Source organism: Bos grunniens, chromosome 6 (assembly GCF_055505025.1).
Source record: "Bos grunniens cultivar Pamir isolate PY7600 chromosome 6, Bosgru_T2T1.0, whole genome shotgun sequence".
Classification (NCBI taxonomy): Eukaryota; Metazoa; Chordata; class Mammalia; order Artiodactyla; family Bovidae; genus Bos; species Bos grunniens.
In genome coordinates, this window is record NC_141170.1 from 99656515 (window position 1) to 99676653 (window position 20139).

General features: G+C 36.9%; 1 long non-coding RNA gene across 1 annotated transcript in view; it reads left to right on the forward strand.

The window, feature by feature from the left end:
* The window catches only part of LOC147371089 (uncharacterized), a 71317-nt gene that overhangs the window by 21254 nt on the left and 29924 nt on the right, over positions 1-20139 (forward strand). The window lies entirely within an intron of this gene.

Below are 20139 nucleotides of genomic sequence, written 5' to 3' on the forward strand. Positions count from 1 at the left end.
CTGACATTCTCCATCTAGGCAATTTATATCAATACATATTAATTTTGTGGAAAATCTTTTGAGCAAAGGCAAAACTAAGCCTTCTTTATTATGTCCCTTATATAAAGTGGCAACTGTAGAAGATCTTTAGTTTTCAAAGTGTCCTCTTTGAAATCATAGTTAAATCATTTGCTGGGTGCAACAGTTGATGGTTTAAAAAATAAAGTTCAGAATTCATATGCGTAGTGAAAAGTTCCAGTAAGACTGCAGAATTTAACAACAATTTGCAACAGATTTAACAGAAGTTTTAGATCTGTGTCAATTTAGAGATCATATAAAAGGGTAATATATTGGTAGGTGTTTGATGATTTTTAATGATTGATGGTCATTCTTTTTGAGTCAAGGTGAAAAAAACAACTTGAAATGTTACCTTCACTCTTTTTAATAACTTGGTTAAACTTAATATAGCAGGGATAACTTTAGTAGTGGGTTCAGGAATTAATTCTCTGAGGATAGGAACTGTCCTTGTTTGAGAAAATAATTTGATTAGCTACTTGATATAGAAAAGGGGCTCCTGAGAGCTTGAGCCAAATTAGCTAACAATGGGAGTCAAACTGCTGGAGATGAGGGAAGTGATGGGGGCGGGGCGGAGAGGGGGATGTGGAGAGTAAAGATGTTCTGGGTATAGAAGGAAGAGAAAATTAGAGCTATGACATTAGAACATAAAAGGAAGCTGAATTTCCCACTGTGGAAATGGCTAAGGGACTATGTTAGAGCAGAGACAGCTAATGTTCAACTTTAATCTTTTACATTTCTGGGCTGTAAAATCAGCTGTGTTCACAATTCCCTTTTTGTTTTTGTTTTGTTTTGAATTATTGTTAACCTTTTACATGATTTTATTTTATTTTTATGGAAAGACCTGAGATCCACCCTAGGGTAGCACAGGACAAAGACCACAAAAGTTGACGACTGTAAAACGGTATCTGAACTGAATCAGGAGAGAGGAGGTTGAACCTAGGACTCTAGTCCCTCGGCCCTTGCAGGAATCTTTGGGAGGACCGTGAATTTTCCAGTCTATAAAATGAGATATTATGTGGTAAGGGTGACTCTGGTTTACATGGTAACGATTATATTTTAAATCATACACACACACACACACACACACACTGTATTAGTTTCCTAGGGCTGCCATAGCAAAGTGCCATACACTGAGTGGTTTAAACAACAGAAATCAGTTTTCTCCTTGTTTCGGAATCTGTAAGTTTGAGATCAAGGTGTCAATGGGATTGGTTACTCCTGAGGCCTCTCTTCTTGGCTTGCTAATGGCCGTCTTCTCCCTGTGTCTTCATGTGGACTTTCCTCAGCAGGTCAGGTTTCCTCTTTTTGTAAGGATACCAGTCATAGTTGATTAGGACCCATCATAATGACTTCATTTTAACATAATTACCTATTTAAAGGTCTTATCTCCAAATACTGTCACATTCTGAGGTACTGAGAATTTGGATTTTAACATAAAAATGGTGGAAGGGGAACATAATTCAGCCCTTAACACACACGCATTAATATCAAGTATTAATTGGTATATATGTATGTCTGTATGTATATACACATATGTTTATGTAATTATATAGATTTTATTTCTCATACACACTCATGTATTAATGTGTGTATGTGTATACATTCTAATATGTAAATTATATGTCTCTATACTCAGTAAAATTATGTTGCTATACGCCATAAAACTGATGTAGTATAAGTAGTTCTTGACTTATGGCAATTTGGTTTAAAGGTACTCTCAAAATTTAGACAAATTCCAGTTTGCATTGAATTGAACTGTGAACCCCTTGCTTGTGTTATGTCTTTTCATAATAAAGAAGACCCTTAGAGTAACAACCAGAATCTGTATTTATGATATCTAAATGATCTTAACCTTGGCCAACACTGCTCTAAGTCAAAGGAAACAGTGACAAGCTGGCTAAAGATGGTGGTGACTTGATTGATTACACCTGAGCTAGTCTTAGAGTAAGACTCAAATCGCACCTTTCAAAAATTTTAGAGAAGACTGATCAGCAGTTTAAGTTTTCTGGACAAATGGTTCTAATTTGAATATAGTTTGAAGGTTCTTGAAACAATGAAGAATGTCCATATTTAAACAGGAATATTGCTGGGAGTAGGAGAAGGTTTCAGTCCAAACTTGGTTGGTTTCATATTTTAAAGACCCTACCAATCTCATCTCCACAAAAGAATGTTTATGGTGTTTTGGTTTTTGTTTGATGTTACTATCAATCTTTTTTTATTTTTTGTTTTCCTTGAATATTTCTGATTAATTTTTTAGGACTATAAATGAAATATGTATATTCTAAAGCAGGGAATTGGTAATAGAACAAAGAAAAGTAGGATCACTTCAAAATCTTGTATTTCCTGGGACCATGGGCCAGTGGCTTCTCTTGAAGAATGATACAGTAAATACATTTCTTTTTCCAACTCATGTTCTCCCTATTTACTTCTCATCTTTAAGATCCATTACTGTAATGAGAGGCATTAATAATGGGATTTTGTTTAGCATGTGAATTGTATGTAGGCCAGAGTAATTGTTGGCAATTACTTAATAAGAATATGGTATTTTTTTCCTATTAATATTTACAGCACTCACTTTTCTAATATTTATTATTTTAGCAACTTTATTAATGTGAGATTGGTTTGTAGCTTTCTATTTTTATCCTATATTTGATCAGGAATGTGCTAAACTCTTAAAATGAATTGTTTATTTTATGATGCTCTGCAATAATTTAGATACCTTGGCAATTAAGATCCCTTGAAAGTTCAAAGAAACCTTCACAAAAGAACCAGGCCCAGCAATTTTCTGGAGGTCATTTCAGAACAACTTAAAAAAATTACTGCCATAGTAATTTGACTCTTCTTATGTCAGTTTTGGTGATTCATTGTATAATTAACATACTTTACCCATATTTTCATTTTCTAATGTATAATTATCTCCATTTCTAGCATTAGAGCCCTTTTCTTGTTCTATAATGCCTTTTCATTGAGTTTGATTTTATATACTTAATAAATATATGCACATATGAGCATGTATTTGTGCACGTATGTGTATGCATTTGACTTTTGTACTTTTATTGTTTGAAGTAGATTTTCATGAAGATAAATGAAGTTTATAACCTGATACCTCTAGGATATAATGAATGATTTGGCTTACAACAACTAAATGTTTGATCACCAGCTCCAAGCCAATTATGCTGAAAATTGAGAATCACAAGTACACTCATTTTCAATTACAATATAGTGAGTCATTATACAAATATATGTCATTATTGGTGAAATGAATACAACTTTGAAAGCAAGAGAACAATCAGTAAAGTTTGAATTCAAGTTATCTCGAAATTCCCAAGCCTTATTCTTGAAAAATTTCTGCTAAATTCTTTACCTTAATTTAGATCCTCTTTGCTAAAAGACTTCTTATTTACTCTTGAGAAATAAGATAATATAGTATAATACAGAATGTCATTGAAAATATATTCATACAAAAATAATTTTTATGTCAAAGATCTTATATGCTTTATTTTTCCTACCCAGGAAATAACATGTATTCAGCCTGTATAGATAAATGTATTTTATTAGCCAAATGCACAGAAACAGAGGGTGTTATAATAATTAATAAAGTTTTTAACCTCTTAGCCCTTGAGACAAGACACTAGACTAGTTTCAACTTCTTAAAGACTTTATTATTATTCAAAGTTAAACATTTATATGTTATAAATGCTTCTAGTAATGTCCTAGGAAACACTAGAAACTTCACTTATTATGATATGAAGTGTCATGAATGCCGTGGATAATAGTTACCAATAAAGTGGTAGCCATGGATATCAGATGCTACACCTGATTTTTCTTTGGCTTGATGCTACAAAATCTCCTGTTTTATGCCAAATACTTTAAAAAAAATAAAATAACTGAGAACCCAAGTCAAGAAAAATAGACCCTGAATAATAACTGTAACTTGTATAATATGCTTATAATATTTCTAGGATAACTAGTTTTTCCTTTCCAAGAAAATGTAAAATTTTTTTCTTCCTAACAATAGCTGTGGCATGGCGCTAACTTCCCAGACACTGTCACTAAAATTTGCTGATAACACAATGTCCAAAACACTGGGACCAATGAAAGATACTGCTAATTACTGTAGAAAGGTCAGAAAATCCTATATTCTGTTAGTATCTTTCCATTCCATATTGAAGTTAGGTAGGGTGTGGGTGTGATGTACTTACCCAATGATGGACTATAACATCAACTAAACTGTGCAAAAGGCATCATTCATGACAAAGGACATTTTTATCAGGCTTTTATCAAAGAATTATTAGCTATATGAGTGGTATATTTATTAGCATTAAATTCAGGTCTTGCGTGTTTTTAGGAGATAAAGTATTGGATGACAAAGCTTTACTATATGGTGCATGCATGCTAAGTCACTTCAGCAAGCAAAGGAGCTAAAATAGGAAATTGGGATCTCTAGATGCCTAACAATACTGAGGAGTGACGGAGATACTGAGAAGGGAGTGAAATGACTGTCATCTTTTGTAGATTTCTATGCAGTGCAGATTACCTAAGGACACAGCATAGAAATAAGGTCGTTAGTAGTGGTGCAGAAAAGGAAAAGTCAGTCCCATGTTTGTGTGTATGTGTCCATGCGATGCCCCATATGAGTTCAGCATACTGTAAAGGAAAGCTGTGTAGCACACACGCCAGGCACTGCTCTAGACACTTTAATGTATTAACTCATATTGCCCTCGCTCTGAAGTGTTTATTAGTAACCCCATGTTAAAGGACGTTCAGGCACAGAGAAGTTAAATAGCATATTCATGATTGTATAGTTTGTAAGTGGCAGAATTGGGATTCTGCTTGTAAGAGTGTAGTTGTTGACACACATCTGCTCAACTAGTTACTGTTTTCATTTCAGCTGTAGCACTTAGCCAGAATGGTAGGGTTTTGTATGCCAGAGTGTGAAGGGGAAAAGGTGCACTGGAAGAAGGCAGAGGGATATGGGGATATGTATAAATTGGTACCTTATTTTTATGCTTATTTTCCCCAGAATGGTTTCAGAAAAAATTTAAAACATAAAAGTCAAGAAGTGGTGGATTTTCTAAGAAAAAAGTAAAGGTTGTCCAGAGTTAGTTGAAATTTGGCTAATGTGCTTTGCTTCTGTTTTGGGCCCAATCTTATTGATCCAGGCCATTTTAATCACAAAGATTAAACCCAATAATAGCAGCAATAATAACAATAGTGATAACAACTGTACTTTATGGACAGTTGCTATGAGGCACACAGGTAATAAGTGTTTCATGTGAATTTTTTCCTGTAATTCTCCCAACAAGCCTGTGACATAGGCACAATTATTGTCATTTTCCTTGTGAGGAAACCGAGGCTCAGGAGAAGAGTTCTCCCAAGGTCATACAGCTTAGAAGTAGCAGGAGGAGAACTCCAACCAAGACCCACCCAAGTCCAGAGACCATATGCTTATTCCATATGCCATGCAATGGATATAAATGCAAAAAGGAAAATGTTAAGTGCTCCACATAAGTCCTTTGCTTATGTTCACTTAATTCTGGTCATATGCAATAATTATCATGAATAACCACAATGTTAAAATTGTATACTGACCCATATTGTACCTCTGTGAACATGGCCCTGCAGAGTACATCACCTCCTGCTTGTCAGCCAAGTCTACACAGAAATTAACAAGCGTGATTTAAAAGTCAGAGGCAGAGCAGGCGAGAGAGTGGGTGGTAAGTTTTAAGAATGGTTTTCAGGTGCAAACCACATGAGCTAAGTGCAAAAAAGACAAATGCTAAGGTTGATATGTTGTGTGGTCTTTGAGACATGAGGTCGGTAATATAACACTGTAGTGGTAAATTTTGAAAAGAGACATATGATATTTACATAATTCCTAAAAGGTGAAATTAAATAGTTCTGGATAAGAGCCACTATCTGTGCCAAGCATGATTATGAGAAATTGAAGTCATTGCTTTACAGTATTGCTATAAAATTGCTAGGCTAAAAAGCAAACTCTAGACCCACAGTATTTGGAGACATTTATCTGAAACATATTGTTGTAAGCTTAGATGTGGTGGAAGAGTTGAATTTGGTCTTCTGGCCAATTTGAGAAGGTATACAGGATATTGCAAATAGAATAAAGATCATGTTTACATAGTAAGCTTAATTTGGCAAAACAAATGGCAAGAAGTAGTTTGCATACATTAGTGGCAAAACAGCTTTATGGCCTGAGGTGGTCCTGTGTGTGATGCTAATTTTATTTTCAGCCATGTTATATGATACTTGTTCTTTTTTAATATTTATATATTTTTATTTGGCTGTGCCAGATCCTGGTTGCAGCATGTAGAATCTATTTCCCTGACCAGGGATTGAACCCTGACCCTCTGCAGTGGGAACACAGAGTCTTAGCCACTAGACGACCAGGGAAGTCCCCTGTAATACTTGGTTTTAAGGGCTAAAGTCAGGTATTCTTTGTTGTTCAGTTGCTAAGTTGTGTCTGAGTCTTTGTGACCCCATGGGCTATGGACTGTAGCACGCCAGGCTTCCCTGTCCTTCACCATCTCCCAAGGTTTGCTCAAACTCATGTCCATTGAGGCGGTGATGCCATCCAACCATCTCATCCTCTTGCCCTCGATCTTTCTGAGCGTTAGGGTCTTTTCCAATGAGTCAGCTCTTCAGCTTCAGCACCAGTCCTTCCAATGAATACTCAGCATTGATTTCCTTAAAAAGCAATTTCTAAACTCTGTGATGTGCACTAATTTATATTATAATAAAAAGACAAAAAAAAAAATTTCGAGGAGATACTATACAAAATAAATCCATAGATGGTGTCACAATCTGGTGTGACGATAGGTATTATTAATGGTATTTACAACACATAGTATGAAAATATATATTTCCCCCATCCTTGTTTCTCCTGTGCATTAAACATAAGTGAAATAAATGTCACTATTGTTTCAGATAAAGATAATTATTGGGGGAAGAATTTTATTTTTAAAAGTAAAATACCATGGAAATGTGTCAGCACTGTCAATATTAAAGAAGATCTAAAAGCATATTCAAATTGAACCCAAAGATAACTAATTAAGTTCAAAACATACTGTTGAGTGACAGTTGCATGCTAGGTACATCATTTATTTTCCAGGAATCAGAGTTTGGATAAAATAATTATAGCAATTTAAATTATGCAAGATTTATTGGTATATTTCTTTAAACCTCACATGTGTTTCATACCATCGGAGATGCTCAAAGACTCAAAAGTAAAACCTTTCGGGATCTGAACATACCTAGGCTCCAGATCATTGTTATAAAATCATTAAGTTTCAGTTGCCATGTTTCTCTCCTTATTGGCACCTAAAGAATAGTTGTAGTCAGTCAGAAAAATTATTGCTCCATGAATACCTTTATGTGAATGCCAAAGAATAGAAACAAAATAAAACATAGAAAAATGGATTAAAAATCAAGAAAGTCTTTAAGAGTAGATCACTTCTTTACAAAACAAAAATAATGATCTACTTCAGGTGGTTATTGTAGGGGTTAAGACAGATATTCTATACAAATGTATTCCACAAAATTTCTCACTATAGTAGATGCTTAATAAATATAAGTTGAATTTGAGTTGGTCTTTATAATAAGGCAGATTTTAGATTCAGTTCTCTTCCAGTCTGCACCTCATTCCCAACTATTTTTGTGTCTACAAATATGACAGTGCACGAAATGAAAGGTAATTAATTATAAGTGTAAGGAATTGGGTACATTTCCTGTTTTGTGCCTATACATAGTTTATAGTGGCCTTCTAGGGTGAAATGTGGTTATGAAAGTCACCTTAAATACTAAAGCTATTAAAAACTATAGATCTGAGTTTGATACCTGCTCTACTACTCACAAGCTGTATGAAATGGAGAAATTTTTTTATCTTCCCTCCAGACTAGCTTTCTTTTCTATAAGACAGAACCTATAAAAACCTAGTGACATAATGCTGATGATCTGAAATAAATATACTTCAGATATTTCTCCAGCTAAGATGGGTTTATTCCAGATCATCAGAGAATTGTAATTTGGGATCTGTAATCATGGCAGACCACATGCAAGTGACTGCATAGCCAGGGAAAGAGAATGCTTTTCTATAGATAAAGGAAGTGAAGAGGGCTATAGTAAACAAACAGTCCTTGATTTTTTATTGTCTGAGTAATAAAAAAAGAAGAGGGAAAGAAGAGGAGATTTTCCTTCTTCCTATTGGGCTCCTCTATGTAGCAGGATATGAGAGCTCCCCACTTTGGTCCTCGCTCTACTTAATTGAAATTTCTGTTTATTGATTGCTTTTTACAATGCATATTCATAAAATGAAATACTATAGTAGTGTCTGACACATGTCCCAAATGGAAATGATTGTATTTGTGTTAACCCTATGCTTCTCTTGTGTTCTCTAGCACTCTTCTGTAGAAATAATTTTTCCCTTTATCTCAATCTAACTCATACAACTGCTGAAGAAATATCACTAATTTTTCCCCCCTATAAACATCTGACCAATGCATACATGTCTCTTCTCTAGCCCCACTGTACTGTCTTACTTCAGGCCCTTCTGACTGACTGGTCATACTGAGATAGTTTCTAAAATGATGTCTTTGCCTTCCCTTCAGTCTTCCTGTCTTCTCTGCATGGTGCTGCTGGAAAGACTTTTCCAGAGTCAAATGTGATCATGTAAAAATCTTCACAAGCTCCACATTTCTGTATGGGAAAAGCCAAATTCCTTAGTCCTAGTTCTTACCTTTCTCTCTACCCATACTGTGCTCCACAGTTAATGCTTTTGCCAAAGTCCACTCCTTGTCTGGAATGCCCTCTACCCCCTACTCTCACTTCACTTGAACCTTTGTCTAACTGGCATTGGATAACCCATTCATCTTTCAAGATTCAAAAGATATTTCTGGCATAGGATCAATAAATAAAAATATGGAATAGAATTGAGAGTCCAGAAATAAATCCTTACATTTATGGTAAAGTAATTTGCAACAAAGTGCTAAGACAATTCAAAGGGGGAAAGATAGAATTTTCAACAAATAGTTCTGGGACAACTGGATATCCATATGTAGAAAAATAAAATGGATCCTTACCTCATATCACATACAAAAATTAACTCAATGAATCATAGACAAATTTAATTAACTAATATTGTACAACTTTTAGAAGAAAACACAGAAGTAAATTTTTATGACTTTGATTTAGGCAATGTTTTTATTTTTAAATACGACATCAAAGCATGTGATAAGGAAAAAAAAATAGTTGAATTTAACATCATAAAAATTTAAAACTTTAGCATTTTACAGAACAACAAGAAAAATGAAAAGACAACCCACAGAATGGGAGAAAACATTTGCAGCTCATGTATCTGATATGGGACTTCAATCCAGAATATATTAAAAAAAAAAAAAAAAAAAAACCTCCTGCAACTCAATAATAAAAGGACAGCCCAATTGAACAAAGGGCATAGGATTTGAATAAACATTTCTCCAAAGATTATACCAATGCCAATAAACACATAAAATATGCTTGGCACCATTAGTCATTAAGAAAATGAAAATCAAATCCAAACATGAGGTACCACTTCACACCCACTAGGACGGCTAAAATAGAAAGAAAGACAATAACAAGTGTTATTGAGGATATGGAAAAACTAGAACCCTCTTACATGGCCAATGATGCAGTCACTTTGGCAGCTTTTCAAAATGTTAAACACATAGAGTCACCATGTAAACCAGAAATTCCACTTGGGAGTTTAGCTAAGCTAATCCATGGTATTATATTATTCCCTTAGCATTCACTGTGTTTGGCCAAGTGCCCTGCAGGGATCTCAGACTGACACTAGCCCCTCATGCAAGTGTATGTACTTAATAACAGCCCACAGAGTCACAAGCAGTTGTAAGTTCCTACTATGACTTTTCCAATAGTCCTTGCATCTCTTCTGCTTCCCAGTGCCTTCCCCTTGGGCATCCTTAGGTAAGAACCCTGTGGGACTTGCCAAAATCCCACTCTTTTGGTTTTAATTGGCCAATCCAGCCTTAACCTAAGAAGCCCAAAACATTTCCCACAGACCCTAGTAAAAGCATGTACTCCAGGTACTGCCTCTCTCTGCACTGACCCTTCTGTGTGGTTCCTCGAGCTGTACCGAGCAGTTTTTTTTGGGAACTGTGACTAACAAATCTCTCTTTCATATTCTCTTATGGTCTGTTGTTGAACTCTGACTCACCATCCGGCACCTTGTGTTCCACTTAAGTGTTAATTTGACAGACCCATAACACCACTCCTAGATACATACTTAAGAGGAATGAAAACATATGTCCACACAAAAACTTACATGGCTATCTAGAGTAACATGCTTCATAACAACCAAAAAGTGTAGGCAATCCAAATGTCCGTCAACTAATTAATGGATAGATTAAGTGTTGTAGATTTATATGATGGAATATTGTTTGGCAATAAAAACACATGAAGTACTGACACATACTACAGCATGGGTGAGCCTTTAAAACACCATGTTAACTGAAAGAAGGAGCAGTTAGAACTGGACATGAAACAATGGACTGGTTCAAAATTGGGAAAGGAGTACGTCCAGGTTGTATATTGTCACCCTGCTTATTTAACCTATATACAGAGTACATCATGAGAAATGCTGGATGAATCACAAGCTGGAATTAAGATTGCTGGGAGAAATATCAGTGTCAGATATGCAGATGATACCACTTTAATGGCAGAAAGCAAAAAATAACTAAAGAACTCTTGATGAGGATGAAACAGGAGAGTGAAAAGCTAGCTTAAAGCTCAACATTCAAAAAATGAAGATCATGGCATCTAGTCCCATCACTTCATGGCAAATGGGGAAAAAATGGAAACAGTGATAGATTTTCTTTTCTTGGGCTCCAGAACCACTATGGACTGTTACTGCAGCCATGAAATTAAAAGATACTTGCTCCTTGGAAAAAAAGTTATGACAAACATAGAGAGCATATTAAAAAGCAGAGACACCACTTTGCTGACAAATGTCCATCTAGTCAAAGCTGTGGTTTTTCCAGTAGTCATGTATGGATATGAGAGTTGGACCATAAAGACAACTGAGCACTGAAGAATTGATGCTTTTGAACTGTGGTGTTGGAGAAGACTCTTACAAGTCCCTTGGACTGCAAGGAGATCAAACTAGTCAATCCTAAAGGAAATCAATCCTGAATATTCATTGGAAGGACTGAGGCTGAAGCTGAAGCTCCAACACTTGGGCCACCTGATGGGAAGAGCCTATTGGAAAAGACCCTGATGCTGGGAAAGATTGAATGCAGGAGGAGAAGGGGATGACAGAGGTTGAGATGGTTGGATGGTATCACCAACTCAATGGACATGAGTTTTGGCAAACTCTGGGAGATAGTGAAGGATGGGGAAGCCTGGCATGCTGCAGTTCATGGGGTCACAAAGAGTCAAACACAACTTAGCATCTAGACAACAATAACAACCGCAAGAAGCCACATATTGTATGATTCCCTTTACATGACATGTCCAGAATAAGCAAATTCACAGAAACACAAAGTAGGTTAGTAATTTCCCAGACATTAGGTGAATGGGCAAGTGGGGAATGACTACTAATGGGCATAGAGTTTCTTTTGGTGTGATGAAAATATTCTGAAATTAGTAGAGACGTTGCACAACTCCATTAATATACTATCCTGGTGTTTGTAAAAAAAACCCAACTCCTCACGTTTCTTGTTTTGTTCCCTTATTAGCTTGTTTATTTATTTCAAGTTGCACCCAAGATGATAGAATGATGCCAGGAGCTAAATATGCAATTCATTGTTCAGCCACTCACAAAGCACATTCCAATTCTTAGCTGCTGTAGGATGTCAGAGATAATTCTAAAAATGTGGACCCTTGTCTATTACTTTAAACAACACAGTTCAAATTTGGCAATTTTATGTTTCTGGGATGATTAGAAACAAAGATGTCTGAGGAGGGCGAGAGGAAAAGACATCTCAGAAGGATTTTTTCAGAAGGAGTCTGAGATTGCATTTGAGCTGAGTGAGGACAAGTACCTTAATCAGTTGCTGATATTTGCAGTGGCTGTGATGAAGAGAGGGTAGGGGTACTTGAGCTGTTTATTTTCTATCTTAAGCAGTAGGCCTTAGGTCTTCTACACAAAGTTGGTGCCTTTGAAATTTTATTCTAGTTACAGATTCTCATTCAGTAATTCATGGAAGAGCTGGAGTGGAGGGGGTGGGAATTTGCATTTATTAAGCATCTTTTGTGTCCCATGCACAGTTAAGACCGTTCAGGTGAATCTTCACAATAACCCACTGGAGTAGCTGTTATTGTCCCACTTGCAAAAGTTTATCCCTCTTTGCTAACTTGGTGTCAGTTTAGTTAATGTATTTGTATCTTTGGTTTACTCACAAAATCCCATACTCATTCTACTTAATAAGGCCAGAATGGTAGCCAGAAACAGATGACAAACAAAAATAGGGTAATAAAAGAGAATTAATAAGGGGAATATATTAATAAGGTGGGCACTGATAAGCAAAACCAACAAAGGTGGAGTGGTAACCTATGGTGAGAGTGAGTGTGAGATTACCTGCCCAGAGGGGTTAAGGAAGGAAGTGGCCTTTAGAACTTTAGAACTCAGACAGAGTAGGGGTTACCTGACAGGAACTGTGGCCTCCAGAAAAAGGGTGAAGAAAATGCCTATCACCATGACCCACAAGGAAAAGAGGGAGGGAAGTAAGAACTCATCTTCACTCTCTTCCCACCCTCTTCTCTCTTACTGGTGACTCCACTGGCTGAAGTGGAGGAAATTCATAAAGGTCAGTCTTTTGGCAAACAGAGAAGGATAGAGTAAAAGGGTCAGAAGGCAAATACTTTCATACAATATTCTGTTGTTCTTAAGATAGTGTCAGGTGGTGGCACTGAGTGCTTTCTTGGGACTCATATTGGTAAAATTAAAAAAAAAAAAAAAGATGCTAATAACAGAAAACTCAACTAACAGTGGCTTAAGCATTGAAGATATTTTATTGTTGTCGTCAGTTGCTAAGTCGTGTCCAGCTCTTTGTGAACCCATGAACTGCAGCATGCCAGGCATTCTACATATATCTGTCAATTTTATCTCTCTTCAGAAGCCTGCTTTTCTTTAAAACCAGTGAGGATTCTAGTATTTAAAATCACTTAACTATTTTCTCTAACTCTAAAAATTATAGTACTCAACAGTACTTCTTTATCTTGAGAAAAAGTATTCTATCTGCTTCTAGACCTACCCACATGCCTTTCTGGAAACCATGTTTTGTATGTCTTAATTTGAAGAATTCACAAAGAAAAGAAGAAAATGCAAGAGTGGCTGATTATAGTCAACTTCTCATAATTTGTAATGTCTTAATTTCTAATCCCTCTGTAGAAGAAAACAGTACTTTCTGTTTCAAATTTAGATAATTGAATAGTGACTTAATGTGCAAAATGACAGTGATTGTCAGAAAAATTTCCCTCATGATGATGATTAAAGTAATAAGATCTTTCTTTTGCAATCTCTGCACATCATTTTAACTTTTTCTAATTCCTTTAGAAGTAGGTGGGAAAGTTTTTGCCACCCATCTCTCTGTTGTTTGTTTTAAGCAAAATAAGTCTTCCTTATGGCAAGAGTTCTTAGAGGATTTTTGTAAAGATTTGTAAGCTTTTATAAAGCTTTTTAGGACAATTATGTCCTAAAAGTATTTGAATCATGACTAATGTTTCTGTATGCTTATCATTTCTGCTATTTTAGTTACATCACTACTTAATAACTAATCTTGTAAGCCTTGCTCTTGAATTAATTATTCAAAGCCAACGTGTTCCTTTTCTTCAGTTTTATAGAGTACCAGATGCCAGAAGTCCTGGATTCTAGCCCTAGTGTTGCTACTAACATGCTCTGTAAACTAAGGCAAATCAGCAGACTTTTCTGAATTTGACTTTCCCCAATAGGAAACGTAAGACAGACTAGATTGTATGAAATTATTTCAAGCTTTAGAATTACAGTTCCAATATTATTGAAAGAGAATTATCATCCAAACTGAGGCTCAGAAATTATTAAGAGTTTGGCTGGTTTTTAAATTGCAGTGTCTAAGATTAATTAGCTTGTACATAGAGTCGATATAATGGAGGAAATCCTGATTCCCACAAGGATGTAACTTAGCAATTTACTGACTTTAAATTGATACCAATGCCTATTAAATAGAAGAGGAAAGGGAGATAGATACCTTTCTACATATTGGAAAATTATGGGGAGGAAAGGACCTATAACTATTTTTGGCACCGCCCCCCCCAACCCTGACCCCCACCATTTGGCCTCCTCTCTTCCCCACACCACCCATCAGCACCATGCTGATGCAGAAGACCTGTCAGCTGTTGGGAGTTAGCGGCAGGGCTGGAATTTTGCAAATGATCTCACCTTGTTTTGAATTTCTGTTTTCCATCTGCTTTTGGCAAACATTGCTGCATTTTTAATGTCAATCTATTTGTAATATAATTGATGAGCATTCCATTCTTTTTCCAATGCTATACTGGGATTGTTTTTATATTGAGGAACAAGAAAGCCTAGGATTCCTCCTCCATAAGGTCTCACTGGTTACTGCTGCCATTCATAATAAGAGCTCTGTAATTTACTCTCTCCTTTATCCCCACTTCAGTTCAGTTCAGTTCAGTCGCTCAGTCGTGTCTGACTCTTTGTGACCCCATGAACTGCAGCATGCCGGGCTCCCCTGTCCATCAACTCCCAGAGCTTGCTCAAACTGATGTCCATCAAGTCAGTGAAGCCATCCAACCATCTCATCCTCTGTCATTCCCTTCTCCTCCTGCCTTCAATCTTTCCCAGCATCAGGGTCTTTTCCAACAAATCAGTTCTTTGCATCAGGTGACCAAAGTATTGGAGTTTCAGCTTCAGCCTCAGTCCTTCCAATGAATATTCAGGACTGATTTCATTTAGGATTGACTGGTTTGATCTCCTTGCTATCCAAGGAACTCTCAAGAGTCTTCTCCAACACCACAGTTCAGAAACATCAATTCTTCGGTGCTCAGCTTTCTTTGTACTCCAACTCTCACATCCATACATGACTACTGGGAAATCCATAGCTTTGACTAGATGGACCTTTGTTGGCAAAGTAATGTCTCTGCTTTTTAATATGCTGTCCAGGTTGGTCATAGCTTATCCCCACTTAGGTAGCATAAATCTTTTCCTGTGACCTCCTTTTCTGGTTCTCTCTTTCTCTTTTCTCCCTCTGTTCCTGGTCTTTGCTGTAGAATCAAAGATGTATGTGGGCCATGGAGCTCCTTCTAGTTCCCTTCTAGAGGGCACACTGTACAGAGGGCTGGCATAGGCCAAAGCCATCCGCCTTTCCACCTGAGGATCTGCCTGGTCTCTGTCCTCTCCCCTCCGGTTAGGAGAGAGAACCAATTTCAGTCATTATCTCAGGGATTCTCCCTATTTGTTTTGTGGTCTTACAAAATTCAAGAACTAAAAACTGTATTGCAATGTATGGCCATGTTTCTTTCTCTTCCTTAAGTTTTGCAGCTGGTGAGTACAATTTCTGGTTGTCTGTGGGTGCTTAGAGTACAGTTTGAAAAGTTAAGTTGGGCTTGGGGGAGGATACTGTGATCTTTTTAGATTAACCATGTGAAAGGAGAGGGTTGGAGTCTTGAATGAAGAACTTTACTGTCCTTACTTTACACCCAGAAATAATTGATCGCATCTCTCCTTGTACAGAGAAGGCAATGGCACCCCACTCCAGTACTCTTGCCTGGAAAATCCCATGGATGGAGGAGCTTGGTGGGCTACAGTCCGTGGGGTCGCTAAGAGTCTGATACGACTGAGCAACTTCACTTTCACTTTTCACTTTCATGCGTCAGAGAAGGAAATGGCAACCCACTCCAGTGTTCTTGCCTGGAGAATCCCAGGGACGGGGGAGCCTGGTGAGCTGCGGTCTATGGGGTCGCACAGAGTCGGACACGACTGAAGCGACTTAGCAGCAGCAGCTTAGCAGTTCCTTGTATACTGTTAACAAATTCAGTCACACAACATGTCATTGCTAAAGATTCTGGGACCCAGTATCAACATAGGGGCAGGGTCCGCACAGCACCAAGCAAGTCTCTGGCTCCTACAATTCAACTCACTTCTGACACAACCTACCTGGGAAAGTGTCAGATCCTACAGTTTAAGAGCTAAGTCCTATTAAACTGCCTCCCTTCCTTCCTTAAGACACTGATCTTGGGCGGCTTACTGACCAGCTCTAAAACTGAGCTACTCCCTTCTACTTGCTTCCCCACTACTCCCTTCTCAGATTTGATTAATTTGCTAGAGCAGCTCACAAAACTCAAAGGAACATTTTACTTACTAGATCCTTGGTTTAATATAAAAGCGTGTAACTCAGGAACAGACGGATGGAAGAGATGCTAAGGACAGAGCATGGGGAAAGGGCATGGAACTTCCAACCATGCCATTCTCCCAGAATCTCAATATGATCACCAAGTTAAAAGCTCTCAGAAGCTTGTCCTTTAGGTTTTTATGGTGGTTTCCATTACACGGCCATGGTTGATTGAGTGATTGGTCATTGGTGAGTAATTCAGCCTCCAGCCCCTCTGCCCTCCCTGGAGGTCAGGGAGTGGGACGGAAAGCTTCAAGTCTCTAATTACCTGGTTGGCTCCAGTAGCAATCATCCCCCACCCTTAGGTAAGGTCCAAAAGTTACCTCATTAACTCAACAAAAGGTACCTGGTTATCTCTCTCCTCACTTAAGAAATTACAAGGGTTTTAGGAGCTCTGTGCCAGAAATAGAATGAAAACCAACTATATATTTCCGATTATACATCACAGTATGGCAGTTGCACTTGCTTTTAGAGAGTCTTCCTATACTTCTTCCCCATAGACACCACACTAAACTTGGAAGGTTTTAAGGACAATGACCATATATTTTTCACAGTTGTATTCTCTTTAGGACTTATGTAATATTTGGTCTGGTAGATAGTAAGTGCTGATGAAGTTACACATATGTGGGAAATTAGATTGATTTGTTTCTCTTTATTTGACTTTTTTCCCCATCAACTCCCACATTTGATTAGCACGAGCTATTTCACCTTCTAAATTCTCTCAGATCTGTCCATGCTTCTTCCTGCAGCTGAAAGCCTTCCTTTCTCTTCTCTGTCTGATAAAAATCACTTATCCTTCAAGTAATCTCTACTGAGAATAGTTTTCTTGCACCTTTTTGCCCTTACTCCAAGTCATGTTTAATTCCTCTCCTAAGAGCACCTGTCAAACTCTGGGCATAGACCCCTCAAAGCACTTACTATTTTGTGCTACTACTAACTTTCTTGTCCAGCTTACTCTCAAAAAAATCCTGAGCTTCTTGAAGGCCTGAGAAGTGTAGCACTTGGCAACATAGAGGCACTTGATAAATGGTTTTTAAATGAATGAATGAATAAAATGATTTAGAGGCAAAAGAGTGAAAAACTCAGATATTTTATTACCTGAAGTGTATCCAAGACTAAATTCCATGTTACATTATGACCCTGACAGCTCATTAGCTGATGTCTCAACTTAAATAATGAAATCTTTCCTTATAAAATGCACTGCCATGAGTTTGATTACTTCACATTCGATTTTCATTATCACGCTTGTCTTCATTGGGAAAGACCATTCCTTCTTTTCTCCAGAGAGCATGCAATGAGTAACTTTATGCCATTCTGATAAACTTACACAGTTTATAGGAAGAAATTTCTAGTTAGAAATTCAAGAAGCCAAAACTAAGAATTTCAAAACCCACAGGGATAAAATTTCTGAGAGAGAAAACGGCAGATTTCTGTGTACTCACTGATTTTCCCACTCCAAAGAAAACCCTTTGCTCTGAGGAGAGATTTTTTTTTTTCCTGTAAAATCATTTGCGTAGAGATGGAATGGAAAAAAAAACATAAGAAGACCCAGAAGCATTATCTTCTTCCTATATTTTAATCACTGTCTCCATGAAAGTTTTGCTCCACAAACGATTTTATTTTGAGTCTACTTTAGAAGTCACTTAGTTGAGTGATGTGAATATTTAAAGGCAAAACATATACTGAAGAATTATAAAATCCGTTTTCTGTATGTGTTCTCACTTTTAGTTTATTGTTTGTTTGTTTTGTTTCGTTTGAGTTTTTGCTGTGGTTCATGGAGCGTTCTCTTTTTCTTTTCTTGATTGGGCTCAGCTTTAAAACAAACTATGCTTCCAAAGTCCAAACAACACACACAAAAAAATCACTTACATGTGCTTGCCTTTTTTTTCTTAGTTCCCCATGTTTTCTCTAAAGGATGTAAAAATAATGAGGTTGCCAATTTATGTTTTGCATACTATAAATATGTGACTTTTAACCTCAAGTATAATCTAATGTGAAGTTATTTTAAATGACTCTTTAGATTTCCTTTTACTACAGCCTCATATGAAAACTAACGTGATACAGGCTTTATTGTGGTTTGACTTTTATTCTTGTCTAAATTCACAGGCTAATTAATCATAGAAAGGCTTTTAGAAAAATTCTTGGTGTTCAGAATTCTTGAGGAAAAACTTTTTTCTTTAACTTTTTTTATTATAACAAAATACACATAGAAGTCCATCTTTGTTTTTGTGACTCTAACACTTTTTGAGTAATTTAGTTTAGTTATTTTTGTAGAATGTGTTTAGGTTTGCATAATGTTTTCTCAATATTACATTAAGATTGTTCTTTTTTTTTGCAATACCACAGAAGTGCATCATACCTTCTCAGTGCATCATATCAGTAGTTATCTGTTGTTGATATATATTCTTTTTTTAGTATTTTTATTAGTTCTTTAAAATTTTTTTTAATTTATGCAATTTTAAAGGTTAATTTCCATTTACAGTTATTACGAAATATTGGTTATATTTTCTGTGTTGTACTATACATCTTTGAGTCTATCTTACACTCAAGAGTTTGTACCTCAGACTCCTCCACCCCATATTGCCTCACCCCACTTCCCCACTGGTAACCTCTAGTTTGTTCTCTTTATCTGTGAATCTGTGTCTTTTATATTATAATTTGTTGTATTTTTTCTTTTTATTCCATATATAAGTGATAAGATATGGTATTTGTCTTTGTCTGTCTGACTTATTTCACTTACCATAACACCTTCCACGTCTATCTTTGTTGCCACAAGTGGCAAAATTTCATTCTATGATATGGCTGAGTAGTATTCCATTGTATATGTGCACCATATCTTCTTTACCCATTCATCTGTAGATGGACACTTAGGTTGATTCCATATCTTGGCAAGTATAAATAAGGCTGTTATGAACATCGCTGTGCATGTATCTTGTTGAATTAGTCTTTGCAGATTTTGGGGGGATATATACCCAGGATTGAGATTGCTGGGTCACACGGTAGTAGTGTTTTTGAGAAAACTCTGTACCAGAAACTGTTTCCATGGTGGTTGCATCATTTTACATCCCCACCAACAACGTATAAGGCTCTCTTTTCTCTGCATCCTCGCCAGCATTTGTTACTTGTCATCTTTTTGATGATAACCATTCTTATAAGTGTGAGGTGGTATCTCATTATGGTTTTGACTTGCATTTCCCTAATGATTAGCAATGTTCAGCATCTTTTCATGTGCCTTCAGTTCAGTTCAGTCACTCAGTCGTGTCCGACTCTGCAACCCCAGAACTGTAGCACGCCAGGCCTCCCTGTCCATCACCAACTCCTGGAGTTTACCGAAACTCATGTCCATTGAGTCGGTGATGCCATCCAACCATCTCATCCTGTCATCCCCTTCTCCTCCTGGCCTCAATCTTTCCCAACATCAGGGTCTTTTCAAATGAGTCAGCTCTTCTGATCAGGTGGCCAAAGTATTGGAGTTTCAGCTTCAACATCAGTCCTTCCAAAGAACACCCAGAACTGATCTCCTCTGGCCATCTGCATTCCCTCTTTGGAAAAATGTCTTTTCAGTTCCTCTCCCCATTTTTTTGCTCAAGTTGTTTTCTTGATGTTAAGTTGTATGAGCTGTTAAATTGTTGGATATTAACCCCTTATTAGTCATATTATTTGCAAATATTTTCTTCCACTCAGT